Here is a 24,582-nt window from a genome sequence, read left to right on the forward strand (position 1 = left end):
TGCCACCACACCTGGTTAATTTTTGTATTTTTAGTAGAGATGGGGTTTCACCATGTTGGCCAGTCTAGTCTTGAACTCCTGACCTCAAGTGATTCACTCGCCTCGGCCTCCCAAAGTGCTGGGATTACAGGCATGAACCAACACCCAGCCAATATTTCTAACTAATGTAGAATGACTGACTTGAACTAAAAACTATGATTTGGAAACTTAGTGAACATTTTTCCATCAGGTTCCAGTCTTACCATGATCTGTTTTGGAATCTTTAGCTTTAAAACTCAAAGTTTTACTTCTTGGTGGCTAAAAATTTAAACAAAGGGCAGACATAAATAACTACATAGTACATCTTACTATTTGATAAAAGGTTATTTACAAGAAAAATGCCATTTTAGATAGAAACAAGTTTTCTATTGGTGTTCTAATGGTGGTGTTTTAACATAGTTCATATGAATTTATAGAGCTGACAACTTTCTATAAAAACGCAATTAGCAACATAGTGTCTGGTGATCACTTTAAAGGCCTTCGATTCCTTGGTCCTCTGCATTATCCCTTCTGACAATATTTTTGAGTCAGTGTAACACATTTTATATGTGTGTATGTGTGTGTAAGTGAATTATATAAAGCATTATATATAAAGTCTGTGGGATAACATGTAGTGCCTCTTAAGCACTCATGAATGATATCTATCATTATTATTCTGATTCTAAGTCCTGTGATCATTCCATTATGGTTATTATTCTACTATTGATATCACAGATATAAAAATTTACCTAGATATCCCTATTTGCATAAATGTTCCAAATGAAATTTTTTTTTCAAGTGGAGCCTTTTTTATTTATACAACAAAATTTTTCTCGTACTTTTTTCTTTCAAACAAATTCAATTGCTTTAACATTAAGTCAAGTGTTAAAGCAATTTTAGTTATAAATATTTTTCTTATTTTCTTGTGGTTAGGACTTGACAGTGAATACACCCGTTGTATGACTTAGAAAGCACATCACCAGAGCACGTGTTTTGAGTGCCCTCTAGTGGTCTTTCAATCAGTAACAGCCAACGTCACCACTATAGATTTTCCGCAGAAGCTCCTGTTTTTCCAATCAAGGAAATAATCTTCAAAGGGGACAAATAAACTGCCTTCTGTTACAATTCTTGGAAAAACTCAAATAAAGGAGAAATTTATCAAAGCATTTTTTCAATTATAAAAAGTTTTATTGCGATATTTTATTTTTTTTTAACTGAATACTGTTATGTAGAAATCGTAAACAGTAGTATAATAAATACGCTTTGTAGAAACTATAAATATTGTTATAGGATGGGCACGGTGGCTCACGCCTGTAATCCCAGCACTTTGGGAGGCCGAGGCGGGCGGATCACGAGGTCAGGAAATCGAGACCATCCTGGCCAACATGGTGAAACCCCGTCTCTACTAAAAATGCAAATTTTAGCTGGGCAGCTGGGCGTGGTGGTGCGTGCCTGTAATCCCAGCTAGTTGGGAGGCTGAGGCAGGAGAATCGCTTGAACCAGGAAGTCAGAGGTTGCAGTGAGCCGAGATGGTGCCACTGCACTCCAGCCTGGGTGACAGAGAGGGACTCCATCTCAAAATAAAAATAATAATAATTTTAAAAAACGTTGTTATAAAGGTATTATTCTGTGGTCAAGCGTGGCAGCTTACACCTGTAATTCCAGAACTTTGGGAGGTATAGGAAGGAGAATCACTTGAGCCCACCCAGGAGTTCGAGTCCAGCCTAGGAAAAAAGAGAGACCCCGTCTCTACAAAAAAAAAAAAAAAAAAAAAAGAAATGTAATTTGCCAAGCATGGTGGCACATGCCTGCAGTGTCAGCTACTTGGGAAGCTGAGGTGGGAGGATCATCGCTTGAGCCTGAGATGAGGCTGCAGTGAGCCGTGACTGCACCACTCTACTCCAGCCTGGGTGACAGAGCTAGACCCTGTCTCAAAAACTAATAAATAAATAAATTAATTAATTAAATACAAAGTTGTTATAAAGTTACCTTGTTAATAAAAGAAGTTCTATTTTCTTTGCCATTCCTCCATCATGGCTTTTGTTTTTCCCTTACTGCCTTTCTTTTGAAACTTCCTTATTAACCTTGTTTTACTATTTTTTACATACATTGAGTTATCTATTTAAGTGTATTTAAGCATTTAAAAGTGCCTGACACATTAATATCTTAATAAATGTTAAATAAATAAAATCCTAACTGAACGATAAATTATCTAGTTAAATGAGAGAATGTTTAAACTCAGTCATGACTGTAAATAAATACCACCCATAGAACATTTTTATTAGCCATGGAATCTTCTATTTCATCCTGAATTATGTATTGTATTATACTTTCAAAGTAAATACAAGAATTTTTGTTTGATAACTGAAGGGAACTAATAGGTGACCGTGTCTTCATACGTGTTGTTCTCTGAACACATTTTGTAGATGAGATTCAGTTCTTTTTTCTCATTTTAGAATTATATTTCAAATTGTGATTTAAATTCTTCTTTGAATCATATTATAATCAGGAAATGGTTTTCTGTGTTCAGCATGGTATTATATCATATATCGATATAGCATATATATATCGATAGACTCTATCGATATAATAAAATAAAGTCATAGAACTAGAGCTCCCAGGGGGCAAAATGGTTTTCAGGGAAGTGTTGGGATGTCCTACACAGGCTCACTGCCCAGTGCCACCTTTACACTTTACTCCTGGCATTCCAGTGCAGTGCTCCTCAGCAGTCCCAGCTGTGGCTCAAGCAGGTCAGGTGTGGTTTGGTTTGCCACTCCAGAGGGCACAAGCTGTAAACCTTTGCAGTGTCCACATGGTGCTAATTCTGCAGGTTCACAGAGCTTGCAAGCTGTGGGAAAATGGCTGCCTCCACCTAGATTTTAAAAGACGTGTCAGACAGCCTGAGGGCCCAGGAAGAAACCTGCCACAGAGATGGAGTCATCACAGAGTTCCCACTAGGGCAATGCCTAGTGTAGTCACAATGGTGGGGTTACCTCTAAGACCCCAGAACCGCAGAGCTACCAGCATCCAACTCCAGCTTGGGAGAGCTGCTGCATGAGTGCACCCTGCAAAGCTTTGGGGGCTGGGCTTCATGAGCCATTGGGGGTTCAATGTGTCTTGGTGGTGGGACATGGAGTCAAGGAAGATTATTCTGGAACCTTAAGATTTAATGCTGTTTGTCCTGTTAATATTTGCACTTACTTGAGACCAGTTATCTTTTTTTGTTGTTGCTTATTTATTTATTTGTTTATTTATTTGGAATGGGAATGTCTATCTTATGCCTGCTCCACCATTGCAATTTGGAAATATAAGACTTACTTGATTTTACAGGCTCACAGCTGGAGGTAATTTTGCCTCAGGATAAATAGTGCTGTAACCACCCAAAAACAGTTTCTTCTCACCTGCTTCCCAGATACAGCCGATTTATTAAGACAGGGAAATTGCTATAGAGAAAGAATTTAATGCATGTAGAGTCAGCTAAATGGGAGATAGGAGTTTTCTTATTAGTCAAATCAGCCTTTCTGAAAATTTGAAGGCTAGGGTTTTTAAAAGATAGTTTGGTGGGCAGGGGCCTAGCAAAGCGGAATGCTGACTTGTTGGGTCGGGGATTAAATCACCAGGAGTCAAGCTGTCCTCTTGTGCTGAATCTGTTACTGGGTAGGGACCGCAAGACCAGAAGAGCGAGTTTACTGATCTGGGTGAAGCCAGCTGATCCATCACGACCCAGGGTCTGAAAACTACCTCAAACACCAATGTCAGGTTTTCTAGTATTAATGTTAGCTATAGGAACAATTGGGGAGGTTAATGATCTTGTGGCCTCAGACTGCATAATTTTTAATATTGTGGCTAATTTGTTAGTTTTATAAACACGATCTGGTCTTGAGACCAGGAGAGGGTTTGTTTTGGGAAGGAGCTGTTATCATCTTTGTTTTGAAGTTTAAGTATAAACTAAATTCCTCCCGAAGTTAGTTTGGCCAATGCTTAGGAATGAACAAGGGCGGCTTGGAGGTTAAAGGCAAGATGGAGTCGGTTAGGTCAGATCTCTTTCCCTGTCATAATTTTCTCACTGTGACGACTTCTGCAGAGGTGGTTTCAGCGCCTTGAGTCTCACCCATATCTAATTTAGATGAAACTCTGGACTTTAGACGTACAAGTGATGTTGCAATGAGCTAAGATTTTTCGAGCTAATGGCATGGAATGAAAGTATTTTGTATGTGAGAAGAACATAAGTTTTGAGGGCCAGGAGCAGACAGCTACGGTTGTGTGTTTGTCTCTTCCAAAACTCATGTGAAAATGTAATTGCTGTTGTGATGATATTGGGAGGTATGACCTTTAAGAGGCATCTAGGTCATGAAGTCTATTACCTCATGTACGGACTAATGCCATTATTGTGAGAGCGGGTTTTGCCCTATCTTGCTCTCTTGCTTGCCCTTTCTTTGTCCTTCTGTCATGCGGAGCCTTCCACCACATTATGACACAGCAAGAAGGCCCTCACAAGGTGCCAGCACCTTGATATTGGACTTCCAGCCTACAGAACTGTGAGTCAATAAATTTCTGTTCATTATAAAGTAGTCAATCTCAGGTATTCTTTTATAGCAGTACAAAATGGACTAAGAGAGCTAATTTATTCAGTTAGGCAGAATTTATTCTGCTTATACGCAGGAGTAGCCAGGGACTCTCTCTTTATAAACACATCTTAAAGGATGGGTTATCCTGAAAAGCAGATATGAAGAATTGTGGAAAAGGTCTATCTCAACAGTTAGCTGTGGAGTGTATGATTTAATACAAATAAATACAACTGTAAATGTTCATATATAGTTCAGTTAGGCTTTTTTGTCGTTGTTTTGTTTTGTTTTTTTGAGATGGAGTCTAGCTCTGTCACCCAGGCTCTGTCTTGGCTCACTGCAACCTCCGCCTCCTAGGTTCAAGCAATTCTCTGCCTCAGCCTCCCGAGTAGCTGGGATTACAGGTGTCCACCACCACGCCCGGCTCATTTTTGTATTTTTAATAGAGATGGGGTTTCACCATCTTGGCCTGGCTGGTCTTGAACTCCTGACCTCGTGATCCACCCGCCTTGGCCTCCCAAAGCGCTGGATTACATGCGTGAGCCACTGCACCTGGCCTATAGTTCAGTTTTTAAAATGCATTTGGACTTCAATTCCAAACTGAATGACTCATTTAAATATTGTTCACATTTTGTTGAATAATATTTTTAAAGCAATAACAACCGTATATCCAGTCGGCCTCCATTTACTTCTGAACTCAAGAAGAATAGCTCATGCCGTAAATGACAAAGAGCAGCACTTACAATTGGCAACATACTGAAGTCATTCACTCTCAGCTAAAAGATATGATCATTTCTAGTATAGTTTTTTACTTTTATTTTCTTTCTTTCCTTTTTTCTTTCTTTTGTTCCTTTTTTTTTTCTAGAAACATTTTTAGCATATATCTAGCCAATCAACTAAATTTGCTACTCATGCTACTTTGCTAACATTCATCAAAACAGTAAATCCTACTTAGGTCTGATAATTTAATTTCTGGGGTATGCATGGTCCCTATCTTACAACAAAAGTATAATTTTTATTTTTAATAATGCATAAAAGCTGATAGGAGGTTATTGCTAATCTAGAGAGTTCCATCAGCTACAGGAAAATCATGGCCAACTTGCTTACTCATCTATGTAGTCACTTAGAATTGTGGGTAAAATTTAATTTGTACAATTGTTTATTTGTTGAGCCGTATCTTTAATGCTTCATAGCTCCACCTAAGAATCCAGGTAGTTTTTGTAGATTTTTTTATTATATAGCTCTTAGAAAAGGGGAATCATGATTATAAAACAAAACTAAAAACAATCTACTTTTATAGAATAAAATGATTATTCTGAAAATATTCTATAAGAACAAAACAGATATTTAGTTATTTTCCAAAGAAGTGATGTAGAGCAGGGTTTTCAATACTCAGTCTCCTAAGGATTGTGATAGGAATTTAGAGTGGTGGTCTGTAATGAAATCTTCCTGGTACCTCTTTACTTAAGTCTCCTTGAATGGAGCTTGAAATAATGCAATCCACACCTTTAAAAAATGAATCTTAGGACAAGTGCGGTGGCTCACACCTGTAATCCCAGCACTTTGGGAGGCCGACGTGGGCAGATCACCTGAGGTCAGGAGTTTAAGAGCAGTCTGGCCAACATGGTGAAACCCCATCTCTGCTAAAAATACAAAAATTAGCCTGGCATGGTGGTATGCCTGTACAGGTGGGTGCCTTTAATCCCATCTACTCCAGAGGCTGAGGCAGAAGAATTGCTTGAACCCAGGTGGCAGAGGTTGCAGTGAGCCGAGGTCACATCATTGCACTCCAGCTTGGGTGACAAGAGCGAAACTCCATCTAAAAAATAAATAAATAAATAAAATAAAATAAAATAAATAAAGAAGGATCTTAGAGCTTTAATAAAATGATAGATTATATAACAATAGCCAACTCCAACTCTAATTCCAACAGTGCCAGTTTTTATATTACCTAATTGAATCCTCACAATAATCCTATGAAGTAGGAAATAAGGAATACAGGGAAACAAAGGATTAGTAAGCCTAAGTCATTTCCCTGAGGTTACACAGCTGGTAAGTTATATAACCAGTGAGTCACATAACTCATTCTTGAGCACAATTAAGCCATCAACAAATATATAATTGTCTGAATGAAGATCTATGCTAATCAAAACAAAAAACTGTCAAATCTCCTCTTTTTATAACAGGGTACATGTATACATTGATTTTTAAAACTGGATTTAAAATACCAGTACTTTAAAAGAGTATATTTCATGTCCAGAATGATGGTTTTGAAATGCAGAACCGCAGCCATCATGTTGTCTCTCTAACTGACAGTTGCCAGGGGTAATAACATAAATTCAACACAGTGAAAGACAAAATACATCATGCCATTAAGGAGATGATCTTACTCAGGTCATTGCAACAGAGAGATTCTTCATTAACGGGGAACATCTCAAGGAAGAGATTGAAAACCTGGGATATTATAAAACAAGGGAATCATGAGCAAGATGGATAGAAATCTTATCTGAGTCACTTAAGGATATTGAAGTATATGTGGGAACAGTAGTTATTTGGGATAAGACATTTTGGAACATGGAAGGGGAAAGGGTGGGGGAATTTATCATCCTTTGTTGTTTTCCAATGGCAAGGGCTCAGGCAAACTCTAACATGGTCAACACAGTAACATAATCTTTCTGAACATTCTTGTTCTAGATATGCTTCTATATTTCCTCAAATTTTAACAACTGACCTGAAAAGCATTGATCACTGCATATTTTAAAGTACTAAGTTTTTGCTAAATTAATTTGCCAATGGCACAATTTTTACAAATGGCTTTTTTTCTATATCACCCCCAAATTATTTAAATGTGTACGATAAGTTGAGCATACCTAATCCAAAAATCTGAAATCCAAAATGCTCTCAAATTTGAAACTTTTGAGCATCAACATGATACCACAAGTGGAAAATTTTACACCTGTCGTTATGTGATGAGTTGCAGTCAAAATGCAGGTGCACAACACAAAGCTTACTTAGTGTCCCCAAGGGGGAAAAATAATCTTTCCAGCCTTCTTCATCTGTGATATATCTTTTCCACACACACCCGGATTCCCCCATGAAGTACACGCACAAAGGTTAATAAAATGCCATGTGTGCAGGGTAAATATGTCAATGGCAGCCTCCACACAATGCCCTACATGGGGCCAAGATCCATGTGCATTACCCACTGCTCTGGCTTATTTTCTGCTGTATGGTGTAAAGATTTTGTTGAAATTGTCCAAAGGGTCTGGATGATGCCCCTCTAGGTAACAGTAATAAGGAAAAGGATGAATTTATGCTTGTCTATATCACAGAAAGTAAAGCTGTTGAAGAAACTGGACAGCAACGTGCACGTAAAACAACTTACAGAAAATTATGATGTCAGCATAACCGTCACATGTGACCTAAGGAAACAGAAGGATAAACTGTTGAAGTTCTCTGGTGAAACTGATGAACAGAACTTAATGAAAAATAGGTCAGGGGTTCACGCCTGTAATCCCAGCACTTTGGGAGGCTGAGGCAGGTGGATCCCTTGAGGTCAGGAGTTCAAAACCAGCCTGGCCAACATAGTGAAACACTGTCTCTACCCAAAATACAAAATTAGCCGTGGTGGTGCACACCTGTAATCCCAGCTACTCGGGAGGCTGGGATACGAGAATTGATTGAACCCAGGAGGCAGAGGTTGCAGTGAGCTGAGATTGTGCCATTGCACTCCAGCCTAGGCAACCGACTCAAGAGCAGTGAGTAATGCACATGGATCTTGGCCCCATGTAGGGCATTGTGTGGAGGCTGCCACTGACATATTCACCCTGCACACATGGCATTTTATTAATCTTTGTGTGTGTACTTCATGGGGGAATCCGGGTGTGTGTGGAAAAGATATATCACAGATGAAGAAGGCTGGAAAGATTATTTTTCCCCCTTGGGGACACTAAGTAAGCTTTGTGTTGTGCACCTGCATTTTGACTGCAACTCATCACATAACGACAGGTGTAAAATTTTCCACTTGTGGTATCATGTTGATGCTCAAAAGTTTCAAATTTGAGAGCATTTTGGATTTCAGATTTTTGGATTAGGTATGCTCAACTTAGACTCTGCTAAAGACTCTGTCAAAAACAAAAAAAGAAGTTAATGAAAAGTAGAAAAAAACTACATAAAGCTAAAAAATGAGATGAAGTATTAAAGGAGTGCATCCATCAGTGTGGCAGTAAACACATACAACTTAATGGTATGCTGATCATGAAACAAGCAAAGGTGTATCACAATGAACTGAAAATTGAAGGAAACTATAAATACTCAACAGGCTAGTTGCAAACATTTAAGAAAAAACATGGCATTAAATTTTCAGATGTGTGATAATAAAGCATCTGCTGATCATGAAGCAGCAGAGAAACTCATTGATTTGCCAAAGTCACTACTGATGAAAATATGACACAAGACCAAATACATAACACTGATGAAACATCACTGTTTCGGTGTTCTTGCCCCAGAAAGACATTTACTACAGCTGATGAGACACCACTACAGGAATTAAAACTGCTAAGGATAGAATAACTGTACTAGGATGTGCTAATGCAGCAGGCAAGCATAAGTGTAAATTAGCTGTGTTTGGGAAAATCTTGCATCCTTGCTTTTTTCAAGGAGTAAGTTTCTTACCACTTCATTATTATGAGAGATTTTGTCATTCCTTGACAAATTTGTCTGCTCATTCATTATCTGAAATACCCATTACAAGTTATATTTCCAAAAGTGACTTAATTCATTCAACCATGTAACCAAGGTATCTATAATCAATGACACATAAATATAAAAACCCCTTCTTGAGCAGCATGCTAGCAGTAATGAACAAAGGCAAGGGTGCAGAAGGCTTTCAAAGAAGTTAGCATTGTATTCATCAGAGTTCATGTCTATATTTTATATATATATATATATATATATATATATATATATATATATATATATGAATGAAAGGGTACTTATTAGAAGAGTTGGCCTATGTGATTGTGGAAGCTGAGAAGTCACATGACAAGCTTTTTGCAAGCTGAAGACTCCAGGATGCTAATTGCATGCGTGAGTCCAAATCCAAATGCCTTGGAACAAGAAGAGCCAATGGTGTAATTCTCAGTCCAAACCATTGATTTAAGTCTTGGAGTCTAAAGGCTGCAGAACTGGAGTTCTTGTCCATGGACAGCAGAGGGAGAGTGTATCCCAGCTCTAGAAGACAGACCAACATATTTGCCTCTTCTCTGTTTTTCTTTTCTCCAGGCCCCCAGCAGATGGGATGGTGTCTGCCTATGTTGGGGACACATATTCCCCACCCAGTCCACACAGACTCACATGCTAATTTCCTCTGAAAACACCTTCATAAAGACACTCAAAAATAATGCTTTACCAGGTTTCTAGGTATTCCTTAAGTCAATTAATTGGATACCTAAAACTAAGTTTCACAAGCTTGAAGGATGCCATGTATGCTGTTGCCAATGCTTGGAACATGGTGACTAAAGACACAGTTGAGCATGCCTGGCGCAACCACTGGCCTGTGACTACTTTCAGTGATAATAAAATATAAAATGTTGACTTTGAAGGATTCCACATGTCAAGAGAAAATAAAATTGTATCTGACCTCCTTACATATGCAAAAACTACTCCTTCAGAGTCTGTTAGTAAGCTTGAAGAAGTGAACATTGAAGATGTTTTTAACATTAATAATGAAGTTCCCGTTGTTAATTCATTGACTAGTGAAATAACTGAAATGGTTCTGAATCAAGGAGATAGTGATAATAGTGATGATGAAGATGACCCCTTCAACACTGCAGAAATAGTGCCTGCAGATGATATAATGAAAACGTACAATGGACTCATTGAAGGACTAGAGCAGCCTGCATTCATAACTGAACAAGAAATCACTTCAGTTTTCAAAATGAAAGAAGCACTTTAAGACAAAAATGTTTGTTAATGAGGCAAATGACTCTGGAAATAACATTAAAAGACCCATCTAGCAGAATGCCTCCTAATCCCTAGAGGACACATTTCCTGCTTCTGACGTTTCTTCTCATCTTGAAAAAAAAAATACAGCGTACAGTAAACTTTTAATCAAAACACAGCATCAAAGGTGGAGACTGCTGTTGCTTGTTGTTGCTGTTGTTTAAAGAATGATGCAGGTATTCTGCTGATACTATTGTGCTGCTAAATTATTCTAAACATACTATTTTTTCACTATGTTAATATGTCTTTTTTACTGTTAAGTAATTATGTGTGAGTAAGTGTTAGAAAATTATTGCTTATCATAGCATATAAAGTCAGAGTAAGCAATAATGGTGATGTCAAACAACCACAGACTGTCCACATGGGTGGCTGAGATAGTGACACCTTTGCTTTCTGATGGTTCAGTGTACACAAACTTTGTTTCATGCATGTAACGTTTTAAAATATTGTATAAAATACCTTCAGGCTAGCATAAGTATATGCATAAGCATACATATATATGAAACATACATATGAAACAAACATATATATGAAACATATATATGAACATATATATCAACATACATATGAAACAAACATATATATGAAACACAAATAAATTTTGTGTTTAGATTTGGGCCCTATTCCCAAGATATCTTATTATGTATATGCAAATATTCCAAAAATCCAAAACATCCTAAATTCAGAAGTGGTCTCACGCACTCAACTAGTATTTTATAATTTAAACAGAATTGCCTTAAAATACTCAAATCTACGGAAGAAATAAAAAGAAATGTAAGAATGAAAAGGGAAATTTGAGTATAAGGAGTCTTCTTTGTGTATAAAAAAATGCAACAGCAATACTGAAAAATGTCTGCAAATCCAAAAGTCAGAAAATAATAAAAAGCAATATAAAACAATTTGCTTTAATACTTTCCAAGGAAATGACTATAAGAAATTTACTTGTAATCTATGTAATTTGGAATTTTTTTTTCATTTGTGGCTTGGTTTGGATTCAGTTCCAGCCATATTAGTGGCCAGAAAAGCCACATTATATCTTAGGGATTAAAAGAACACTTTCATGTACAGACAAGAGTATGTTTTAACTTAGGATAAGAACTTCATGAGACGGTTTGGGGCATGCAAATATGCAGAATGCTGTTTACTAATGGGAATTTTTATTAACGTAGAGGTATAAAGTTACAGTTTTCTTCTAGTTAGTTGGTTAATAAATACTTCCTGGCCCACAGAAATTAGTCTTAGGCAAGGATACAATAACTGAGGGCCATGCAGAAATTCCAATGGGCTTTTAAAGGTGGTCTATCTACCCCTATAATGATGAATATAACCAGCTCCATAAAGATCTACGGGTCCATGACTGAGTACAGAGCATGAACAAAAAAGCCAATCTAAAGCAGACTTTAATGTGGTAATGTTTATCTCTGGATTCTTTATGTTTCCTTTACCAGGATCTGGGACAAATTTCCCCCCAAAATTCTACTCTTGACGCTCTCTGTGTAAATGATTATACACTTACTCATGTCTACAGGTTATTTTTCTCTTTGCCATTCACCAGAAGTAACCCCTCTCAAAGTATTGATCTTTGGGTAACCATTACTGGTTTCATTTCTTGTTCAAACAGGTAATTGTTATGGCAGCCAAATTTATGTCTACACACAGACACTTTCTCTGTGTTAAAGCTGTTGGCACATGTACCACTTCAAAGTCAAATCGCCTGAGGTTTGACATCCTCTACCATAGAGCAATGCCTGTCTTCTGCAGTGGTTTCACTGTCTCAGATTAAAAGCAATTCCTTCTTGTTTACAAGTTGAAATAGACCTAGTCTATGAAAGGTCTCTGTTTTTCCTCTATTATTTTCCACAATGTAATGAGAATACCCTGAAAATTGATTATATACGAATAACAAATGTTAAACCAATGATTTCTATTTCATACATGATTATTTGGAAATCTTAATTCAACCTAATGTCTAAGGCAAACACACATGCACAAAAACATGAATACATATAAATTAACTTGTGATAATTTTAAGTCCCTAAGTCTCAGGAACTAGAACACACACACACACACACACACACACACACACACACACACACACACACAGAGATATGTAGAGTCATGCATCACTTAACAATGAGGATAAATTTTAAGAAATATGTCTTTAGGCCATTCCATCATTGTTTGACCATTACAGAGTACACACAGGCCTAGATGGTATAACCTACTACATCCCGAGGCTATATGGTATAGCCTATTACTCCTAAGCTAAACTTGTACAGCATATTACTGTATTGAATAACAAAGACAATTGTAACACAATGGTAAATATTTGTGTATGTAAACATATCTAAATATAGAAAAGATAATGTGCTGTGCTACAGAATATGGCATCTACAACATCACCAGGCAATAAAAAATTTTCAACTACACTATAGTCTTATGGAACCACTCTTGTGCATGGGGTTCATCATTGACTGAAACGTCATTACAGTGCATGACTGTATAGTACAGTTACACAATGGATAAGATTTCAGGGATTCATAAACATATTGTAATATTTTAAAATACAGGGTTTTTTTTTTATAGGCCACTCAATTCCATAGATTGTTAAATTTTAAAAGTCTAGGAAATTTATCTCACTCTGACTTACTTGAGAGTATTTGATAATTCAACTGCTGATGTTTCTATAGACAGCTGTGTTTATTGTATCAAGTGAATCTAGCAAGTTGAAAACTTTCTGTTTCTAAATCAAAAAACGACCTATTTTATATAAATCTCCTCTGTGGAAACAGAGAACAGGGATTCTTTTAAGTGCTGTGTTACTCATCAATATGCAAAATGCAAAGTATTTTTGTAGTAAGATATGAAAAGTTTTTTAAAAAAAATGCTGAATAAGTTGAGAATCTGAAAGGAATACCTCTTGAAAATCTGAATCAAACTTCATTTTAATATTGCCAATTTATTTAATAATTTCAGCCAAGTAAGACACAGTAGCATACTCTAAAGCTCATTTTTCTTCTTTTCTAGCTACTAACATTTCCATCCAACTTCTGCTGCTGAAAATAATAGATGACAAAGTTTCTTTCTTATCTAATTATAATTGAAAAATCCATTCATCACCCAAGTGTGGGAAAACTTGGCCCTGGGTACAGATCTTGGAGCACAGAGGAATTTGCCCTATAAGTCTCTTTCCTGTCTACTGCCCCTTAGGGATCCTGCTCACAACCAGGTGGAAGAAAAGCTTACTTCTTCACAGGGCCCAGGGAATTCTTGCTCTTCCTCCGCATACATACTCCTAAGCATCACACTTTCATCAATAATACCAGATGCTGCCACTAATGACCTTGGGAAGAATTCCACTGGTAGTTTAATAAACAACTTTTAAAATGAAAGAATCACAGAAACATGAAAGAATAAAAAAGAGAGAGAAAGAGATAGAAAGGGAGAGAATGAAAAAAAGAGAAAGTAAGAAATAGAGAAAAAGAGGAAGAAAGAAAGAGAAAAAGGTACAAAAATGACAGACGAAGGATGAGAAAAGGAAGTAAATTTGACAAAAGGTCATCCTATTTCTTATCATTGTCTCATGAGAATTACATCTGCCTGCATTTTCTCATTTTTAAAATAATTGAACTTGCAAAATTTTACTTAGAGAAGCAAATATACAGAATTGTCATTTTAGTAAAGTACCTGGTTCTCTCAGTGTTTGTATAATAATTGAATTCTCTCTCTCCCTACATCCCTCTATCTCTGTCTCTGTGCACTCTACCTTTAACTTTATTGCAAATAGCAAAGTATTGATTCTTTCAAAAAGCCCAGCATCCTGTGTGAGAATGCCAATTGTAACACCGCATTAGCTCTGAAACCTCTTTGCTAATAGTGAATCTCTTTGGCAGTTGTTCCGGAACTGCTGACAAGACATACTGCTATCTCTTCAATTTCATCTTCCTCTTCTTTCCTCCCTTTGGGAGAAGAACATCTGTATGCCTTAGAGGGAGTTAAATATGTTAGGACAGATCTCTTGCCTTTCAGCCTACTAAGAATTATTTTACTTTTTTCTCCCCAGCTCATTCTGTAGGGTTGGAGTTTTTTCTAGGGATCCTATATCAAAAGCCATATCTATTCACAGAATTAATTCTCAGTCAAGACATATTTAGGGAGGCTCCACTTTATGTCAAGAAATGTGCTTAGTCATTGGATTTAAGAACTCAAGTCAAAGTCTTTTCATTTGGGGGAAAGTAATCTAACATTAGACTCAGAGTGTGGTTTTCATTTTTCAAGAGCCTTTTAAAATAGAAAATACAAAAATCACACTTATGCGTGCTTTCTAAAATAATCCTATCTGTTTGGTACGTATTCTTAAACGAAATCCTGAAGTAAAATATGTAAGTATATTCTGACTGTATATTACCATTTGGAAACAAGGACTTTGAACATTGAAGTATTTTAAGCTTTGAAGAATGGAGTGCAGAATTTATATTTTGTGTTTGAACAACCAACCACGAGGTCTCAAACTATAGAATTAGGCATAAGTGAGAAAGGTAGCAGAATAGTGAGTATGAACAGGAAAGGTAGATAAGATTTTTTAAAGAACATACAGCTGGACACTAGACCTTTCTTTGTGTCTCTGATTTCCAAAGGACAAGCAACACTCGCTGGTAAGGATAAGTGCTTTTCAGAAATATTTCTATGTTATTTCACCTTTCTGGACCTCTGGAAAATAAGGATTATGAATACTACAAGAATTAAATCTAATAGTACTTTAATCATTGAATCAACAATGTCTGACTTTATAGAATAATAACCTAGGTAGGGGAAAAGATATGAATTTTGGAGCCTGACTGACCAATAGATGGGAACATTTACCAATGATTCTGAGTCTCAATTTCTTCACCAGTAAAGCACCTAGAATTGAACGTGATAGAGTAGACTGGGGCTAAATCAGTATATTAGTAGAGAAAGGTTTTGAATAGCAGAGAAAGTCTCTTTGTATCAGATCAAATACTTTATCTTTAACTACTTAAAATTATAAATATAAATTCATATTGTGAAATCCCCCTTTTCACTTTTCTCTCACCTTTCAATACCATGGACTCATTCTTATAACTTAGAATTTTTCTTTCATTCTTTGTTTTCTTGTTTGCTGGCTTTAAATAATCCTGTAATTTCAGTTATCCTCATTCATGTAGGAAAATATTGTTCATTAAACTGTTGGTTAACTAAAATGAGGGTTTATGTCTCTTTTTACTTTTTTAGTTTAGTTATCCAACATTATTGTTTATATTAAACATTTCATAAATGCTAAATGAATGAATAAATTATGTAATAATTCATTTTAGTAGCTGGAAAATATATATTATCGTTTCTGCATATATACAGAAAGCCATACCAAACTGCTATGCAGGAGAACAAGGGACAATCCTCAAATGGTGGAATTTCAGGTATAATTGAAATAAATGTTCTGGAGGGAAGATATACAAGGGACATCTCCTATTACATCAAACAAATCAAAGAAATAGTTTTAATATTGTCTTTGGATACAACTATAATTTTCCACTTATCAGTATCTAAGATTTAATTAGTTATGCATATAATGTTGGAATACATTATTTCAGTTTGCTTTGCTATATGCATTTGTTCATTTACTCATTGTCTATGTATCTTTCTTTTATTAATACCTATGAATGGAGCATTCACTATACAGAAAGACTCTTCCAGTTCTCGGGAAACAAGGGTGAATAATAATATCTTTATACTCTAAAGTGTCACTGAGATATTTAATGATATAAACATACAGTATGTTAAAATTAGCTGAGGAAATTAAGCATAATAGTAACATCTTGGTAAGTAACTTGAAGATGATATAATGAATCTTATGTGAGCCCATAAGTCAAATATAGTTTTTTTGTTTACTACTATTTCATTTATGTAATTTCTAGACCTCAGAGCTGCTTTTAGCTTTGAATTTTTATAAAAATTGTAACCACCTGTAGTAATATGTCTTAAGTATTCTGACCTAGTTATTTTACTTCTAGATCACTGCAATAACAAAATAAACAGATGATCATGATGAGGGGTTTATAAGCACAAGTCATATGTGCATTGTAGGCTAAAGTACTATTCAACTTCATCCTCACTCTAGAACAAGGTGGGTGAAGCTGAAGACTCTGGCTGAAAAAATTTCTGGTTTCATAACAGGAAAGGATAGAGTGACTGTTAGAGATTCTGATTCTTAGTGAATTTGCCTAGAAGTAACACTTATCTTCACATTCAATTGTTCAGAGGATATTACATGGCCAAGCCAGAGTACCAGTGTGAAGAAAGACAAGGTTTCCCAGGAGAGAGGCAGAATCTATTTCTGAATAATAATAAATCACCACAAGGAGCCTTTATACCCAAACAAATGAAGTATGACCCTGGCCTGGAATAGTATGATTGCAGAATACACAGACATCAGTAGACAGTATTAGCATATATTTTGTGGAAAGAATGAATAATTAGTAAATGAATTGAACTGAAAAGAAAAAGTAAGGTGACTCCTAAGTTTTAACTTTACACACCCACAGTAATGTTGTCATTTACTCAAATGGGGAAGTGCTAAGAGGGAAGCAAATTGGGATAGGAATATTCATGGATTCTGTTTTTGACATGCAATTAAAGAAGTCAAATAGTCCACATATACTGGCCTACTGTATATCCAGCACTGTGAAAAATTGAGAATATAGCAGTAAAGTACTCAGATAGAGTCTAGTATTTAAGTATTCAAGTTCAAGAATTGGTATAATTCAGTAAATAAACACATGATAAATAAACAAGTAATATGGGGTAAAGAATGACCTTATGGGGATGAAATAGCACTAAGAAATGGCCTTCTGAGGCCATTGCATTTGGAGTAAGATGTGAATGATGAGTAATCACTAGATACGTAAATATATTCTGAACTAAAGGAAGAGATGAAGTAAAGGCCTTGAGATAAAAATGCACTTGACTATTTTGAGAGATGGAAGGCCATTATGACTAAAGTATAGTGAATAAGAGAAGAAAGGTGAGAGATGAGAATCAAGCAATCAGATGGATGACTAATCCTCTAAGATCTTGTCACCATAGTAATAAATATGTATTTAATTACTGTTGAAATTGGAAGGCTTTATTAATCATAGGAAAATCATAATCTGAGTTGAACGTTAGAAGGGTAACTCTGGCTACTGTGTGGAATACGGGTATTAGGAGTGCAAGGCTGGAGTCTTGCTGTCTGATGGAAGCTATCAGGCATAGCCCTTGGATTTTTTTTTTCTACCTGTACATTTTTAGGTAGAAGCAAAACTGTCTGATCTTCTCAAAGATGTAGAGAAACGGTCTATAAAGTGGTAGAACAAGGAGGGATCTTCCTTTGCTAATCAATAAATCTTTTTATTAAACAGGTTAGAGCTGATTAAAATTATTACCAGAAGAAAATTTCTTTGCTTTGTAAATATGTCCATTTTATTCACTAACTACCTATTACAAATATATTGGTAATGTTAGAATAATTCCTTTCCATTGCATCAAGTTTAAAAGCTTTTGCAAAGCAAAGGATATGATCAACAAAGTGAAGAAACAACACGCAGAATGGAAGAAAATATTTGCAAGCCACCTATTTGACAAGGGATTAATAACCAAAATATATAGGAAGCTCAAACAACTCTATAGAAAAAAATCTAATAATCTTCTCAAAAAAATGGGCAAAAGATTTGAATACACATTTCTCAAAAGAAGACATAGAAATGACAAACAGGTATATGAAAAGGTGCTTAACATCATCAGTTATCGGGGAATTCCAAGTGAATATTAAAATGAGATATTATCTCACCCCAGTTAAAATGGCTTATATCCCAAAGATAGGCAATCCCAAATGCTGGCAAGAATTTAGAGAAAAGGAATCCTTTTACATTTTGGTGGAAATGTAAATTAGTACAACCACTATGGAGAACAGTTTGGAGCTTCCTCAAAAAGCTGAGAAAAGAGCTATCACATGATCCAGCAATACCACTGCTGTGTATATACCCAAAAGAAAGGAAATCAATACATCAAAGAGATATCTGCAATCCCGTGTTTGTTGCAGAACTGTTCACAATAACCCAGGGTTGAAAGCAACCTGAGTGTCCACCAGCAGACGAATGGATAAAGAAAATGTGGCATGTATACACAATGAAGTACTATTCAGCCATAAAAAAGAACGCTGTCCAGTCATTTGCAACACTATGGATGGAACTGGAGGTCATTATGTTAAGTGAAATAGGCCAGGCACAGAAAGACAAACACTGCATGTTCTCACTTACTTGTGGGATTTAAAAATCAAAACAATTGAATTCATGGAGATAGAGAGTAGAAGGATGATTACCAGAGGCTGGGAAGGGCAGTAGGGGGATTGGCGGGAGGTGGGGTTGGTTAATGTGTACAAAACAAAATAGCAAGAATGAATAAGACCTACAATTTGATAGCACAACAGGGTGACTATAGTCAATAATAACTTAATTGTACATTCTAAAATAACTTAGAGTGTAATTGAATTGTTTGTGACTCAAAGGTTAAATGCTTAAGGGGATTGACACCGCATTCCCCATGATGTGCTTATGTCACACTGCATGCCTCTGTCAAAACATCTCATCTACTACATAACTATATATACCTATTAGTACCCACAAAAATTAAAAAAAATTAATAAAAATAAATTTTAAAAGTTAAAAAATAATTGTTTTTGAAAAACAGGAAGAAGACTTGGACACTCTTAGTGTATAACTAGCTGAGAAAAAAACGAAATAATGAAAGAACACTTATTAACCCAAAATAATGGAGGGAAGGACAGCTAAAGTCACAAAATGAGTAGGACAGATATAATAAAATGACAAACTTGAAACCAACTACATTAGTGAATATATTAAACATAAATCGATCAAATATTTAATAAAAATAAAAATGCTTACACTAGATTAAAGACTAATATCCAAAAATATACTGGTCACAATAGAATATACCAAAAAGATTTTTTTAAGCTGAAACTCAATGGATATTAGCATTCAAACACCAGTCAAAGAAGCGGTGATGTTTTGGTAGTAGGATTCGGACAATAAGTGATAGCAAACATAAGAAAATACACTTTATAATGATAAATGACTTAATCCAATACAAATTTTAATAATTTAGCAACTGTGAACCATGATAATTGTAATAATGCAGCTAATGTTTAAGATCAGTACACACACAGGAAAAACTGACAGGCCTTAAAAAAGAAAGAGGAAAATACACAACCACTCTGGCATGATTTCATTTGTACACTTTGATTTCAGTATGACATACTGCAAAAGAAAAATTTGATAATAAATACCATAGCGGCTAGGTACGGTGGCTCATGCCTGTAATCCCAGCACTTTGGGAGGCCGAAGGGGTGGATCATGAGGTCAGGAATTTGCGACCAGCCTGGCCAAGAGACCAGCCTGGCCAATATGGTGAAACCCCGTCTCTACTAAAAATGCAAAAATTAGCCAGGTGTAGTGGTGGGCAGCTGTAATCCCAGCTACTCAGGAGGCTGAGGCAGGAGAATTGCTTGAACCTGGGAGGCGGAGGTTGCAGTGAACCAAGATCGCGCCGTTGCACTCCAGCCTGGGCAACAGAGCGAGACTCTGACTCAAGAAAAATAAAAAATAAAAAATAAAATATTCCATAGCATATTAGGGCAGGTGAGTGTGAATCTACTTACAGTACGGTGTAAATTGGAAAGGTAGACAATCTCAGATTAGGAAGTCCTTGACCTACTATGCTATGATGAGGAGTTTCTACTTTTTCATAGAGGCTATGAAGCTCTAGAAAGGATTATTTGGCAGGAATGACATAATTATATTTGCTTTAAAAGATTACTCTCACGATAATATGAAAAAGGTATTGGAAGGGGTAATCCAGGAAGGATAAAAAACTAGTTATAGAGCTACTATAATAACTCTGAAATAAATCTGTTTTTAAAGCAGGAAAATAGTACCATCTGAGAAATAGAATTGACATGATCTAATTACTGATTGGATAATTGACTTGAGAGAGTATTTAGAATTTGAGTTTTCTGTTTTGGGTAGTCAGAGGGTAATACTATGGAATTGCCTGGGGAATACAAAAGAAAAGTCCAGATTGAAGAGAATGACTATAGTGATTTCAGTATAGGGTTTATTTTATTGAATCTGGCTTTTCTGGGCCTCATGACAGAGGCCTGGACTGGAAATTTGGGAGCTTTGATGTATACAAGAAATAACTGAGAAACAAAGTTCTTGGTTTCTTGGGAGTAGAGAAGGAAAAGGTGGGGTTATCTCAGAGACATTTTGACTCATTTAGAACTACGACCATAGCAATTCATACTCATGTAAACAACATTGTTTGCTTTTTTAAAAAAGTAGTTCATTGAATAAAAACATTTTCAACCTCTTATTGAAAAGATAATATAGTATGTATTTTTAGGAAATAAGGAAGTAACTTTGCCTATATATTTTTCTGATTTCAATTTACAGCTAAAGCCAAAATCAACACGCATACAGAAAAATACACACAAACATACGTAAACACACACAAATTGAGCAAGTTAGCATTATAACACATTTTGAAAATATCCTATGAAGAACTGTGCATGTTTCTTAATGTTTCCATTTTAATGACATGAATTATAAGTATATTTATTTTCCTGTGATTTTTATTATTAAAGTTTAGTTTTTAAAAAGATACCGAAATCTATAAATATATTGATTCATTTGAACGTAGATCATTTTAGCTCACAGAATTTACTTCCCCAAGTTCTTATATATTACTTATAATTTCAAGGCAGAATTTAGTAAGTGGATAAATGGAGGTAGGGAATGTCTGGTAGCTGAGCATGCTGTATATAAAATAGTAATGTGTCCATTTAGTGTTTAGCTGGATTCTACTCTATTCTGTTGCCATTAAAAAGTTAAGATAGTAGGGAAGAGAGTACACACACTCTCAGGATAGCAATACAATATATAAAAGGTTAGAGTGATTGAAAAGAAATTACGTAATACAATTTGAGTTAAATAAAGAATAAATCCTAGAAGTTAAATCTCTCAATTATCAATATCTTTTTAATTGTTCTTTATTTTTTGACTTCCAGTTTAACCAAATAAGCATATATCCTCATAATGAATGAAATGTGAATAGCTGACTTGCTAATTTAAGCTGGTAGATAGAAGGAAGAAATTAATACTATAAGTTTAAAAGTTCTTCATATTCCTTGAATATTTTATGTATGCATTTTCCTATGCTTTACCTAGTTGGTACTTAAGCACAGGAAAGCTAAATTTATGTCACTAAAAATGTTACTGCTGGAGTATGCTGGACAATTCCACATTTTCCCCATTTGAGTTAATTCCTAGGACTTTTCCTATTTGTTGAGTATATTATGCTCATACTTTCAGAAATATCAACATAAAAATTATTATAGTCTACAGGGATAACTGCTGCTTATGAAATATTGAATTAAATAAAAATAGGGTATTACTTTCAAATACTAATATTTTCCCAATTCCCATGTTCATGGATTTTCCCCAATTATTTCTAATACATGACATCTTTAACTTGGAAAATTAGTTGAAATGTTTCAAATGTTTGTATAACATTACTACCGAGCACTTAAATTTTTCATGAAGTTATGAACACTTAATCCTGAGAGTATAATGAAATATGTGCCATATTAATTTAACTTTATGTGCTTAAATAGGGGAATAAGAAGAGAAAAAAATATAAAGATAGAGAATTTAAATTGTATGCAGAATGACTTAGCAGTCCAAGATTTAGGAAAACGTTAAAGTTGGGATATTTCTTCTTTCTTCATCATCAAAAAATAAAATTCCTGTGGTAGAGAATCAGACACCATTTTTATAATGCAAGTTATATATCAGTTCCCCTCTCTGAGACTAACTTGGAATAGTTTACACAAATTAAGCATCTTCAACTCAAGGCCATTTAAACATTTCAGTTCAGAAGGAAGTGAGATGGGCCTTCATGAATTAACCTCAGTAATATCTGCTGGAACACTTTCTAATGCTGGCTAAAGTGCATTCCTGTGTATTTCCACTTAAGCCATCTGCCAATCTTAATGCTTATTTCTAAGGGAGGAAAACTTCCAGAGCTATTTCTCATTTAATTTTCAAGGACATCCTGTTTAGGTACTTATCAAAAGAATAGGAGAACTGATGCCAAATACCACAAGCCCTAGTTTAGAAAACTTAATGGGTTGGAGACTGAAGTAATAACCTACATTTAAAAGGAACTGTAGCTTACTTCCTTTGTCTTTAGTAAATACTTAGACAGTATGGCTGTTATGCTGACATGCGTTTTTAAAATGACAGTACTTTGCTCTATAAGCATTAAGGGATTTCTAAGGCAAACAGTTGTTTACCTTTCCCGGGATGGTAACTAAATATTTTAGTGCACGAGAGCCATGATTCTCTGTGTGCCTAGATTGCAAGATAAAAGTGAAACATCTAATTCTTTCAGAAAAGAAATTATCTAACATAAAGATTTTTCTATTATATGTGTAGATAACAAAAGAACAAGCCAAATTAGATAGCTGTGCCCACTAATAATATGTTAAATTTAGTATGTTACACCCTTTCTTATCAACAGTAAATATTTAATTTAACTGTGAGATTTAATTTCACAATCTAACTCTGAAAATAACCTAATTCTCAATATTCCTGCTGTAAAATGCCACATATGATCAACATAAACATATTTTGATTTTGAAAAACTTTGTATCTGAGTGACAAAAAGATTAGGGAAAAATGTATTTGCTTTTTATTACACCAAGGCAGTAAATTATAATTTGAATATATAATGTCTTTAGTGGAACAACAAGATAACACACTATCTTTTCTCCTTGTGCTGTATAAAGGGATTTTTGCGAGCAGGTTAATAAAAACTGAAATCAAATAATATTTTAAAAACACTTCTGATCAGATTGGGCAAATTTACCATTCCTTTTAGTTGGCACTAAAGCAAGACACCCAGTTAACTTTTCGCCATTACTTAATAATATAATTTTATCTACTGCATTGAGATACTCAACAAGCCTTAATTGAACATATCTTCATGTTACATTTGTGCGTAGGTTGAATGTATAGCTACTTAAATGATGTCATTCCAAGGGCTCTTGTTCAAGGAAAATGTTCTCAAATGTTCTGACTTAACATTATATCCTTAAGACTTATTTCTTTGATGCCTCAAGTCCTAAAGACTTTTGGGACTCCAAAAGCTTTGAACATATCAATCTTTAATTTTTTTTGGAGGGGGCGTTCATGTGGACAAGAGGAGGTTTTATTCAATAAGGAAGAGGGGTATTAATTAGATTTAGAAAGGGGATAGCGGGGTGATATGACCCAATTTGTACTTTTTTATACTTTTACTTTCGGTTCAGGGGTATATGTGCAGGTTTGTTACATAGGTAAACTTGCGTCATAGGAGTTTGTTGTACAGATTATTTCATCACCCAGGTATTAAGCCTAGAACCCATTAGTTATTTTTCCTGATCCTCTCCCTCCTCCCACATTCCACCCTCCAATAGTCCCCAGTGTGTGTTGTTCCCTTCTCTGTGTCCATGTGTTCTCATCATTTAGCTCCCACTTATGGGTGAGAAGGTGCAGTGCTTCGTTTCTGCTACTGTTAACGCAGTTTGCAAAGGATAATGGCCTCCAGCTCCATTCATACCATTACATTTCTCTATTTACTAAAGAAATTAAGACTCAGAAAAGGCCTATGTTACACCAACAGGTTAAAGTTAGACTAAGTTGTGGGGCTTCTGACTCCTGGTCAGAAGTCAGACTCCTGGCTTTTTTTTTTGTTTTGTTTTGTTTTGGCATATCTCTAGCAATTAACATAGTCATGATTTAATTTTGCTTCCTTATAGAGGAGATTGATTGGAGTGGAGGAAACAGGTCAGGATATGGTTTTTCTAGTGAGTCAGCATCAC

General features: G+C 35.5%; 1 long non-coding RNA gene across 1 annotated transcript in view; it reads right to left on the reverse strand.

Annotated features, from left to right (window-relative positions):
- LOC105481693 (uncharacterized) overlaps nucleotides 1–24,582 on the reverse strand; it is a 722,106-nt gene that overhangs the window by 86,556 nt on the left and 610,968 nt on the right. The window lies entirely within an intron of this gene.

This window comes from Macaca nemestrina, chromosome 16 (genome assembly GCF_043159975.1).
Source record: "Macaca nemestrina isolate mMacNem1 chromosome 16, mMacNem.hap1, whole genome shotgun sequence".
Taxonomy (NCBI): Eukaryota; Metazoa; Chordata; class Mammalia; order Primates; family Cercopithecidae; genus Macaca; species Macaca nemestrina.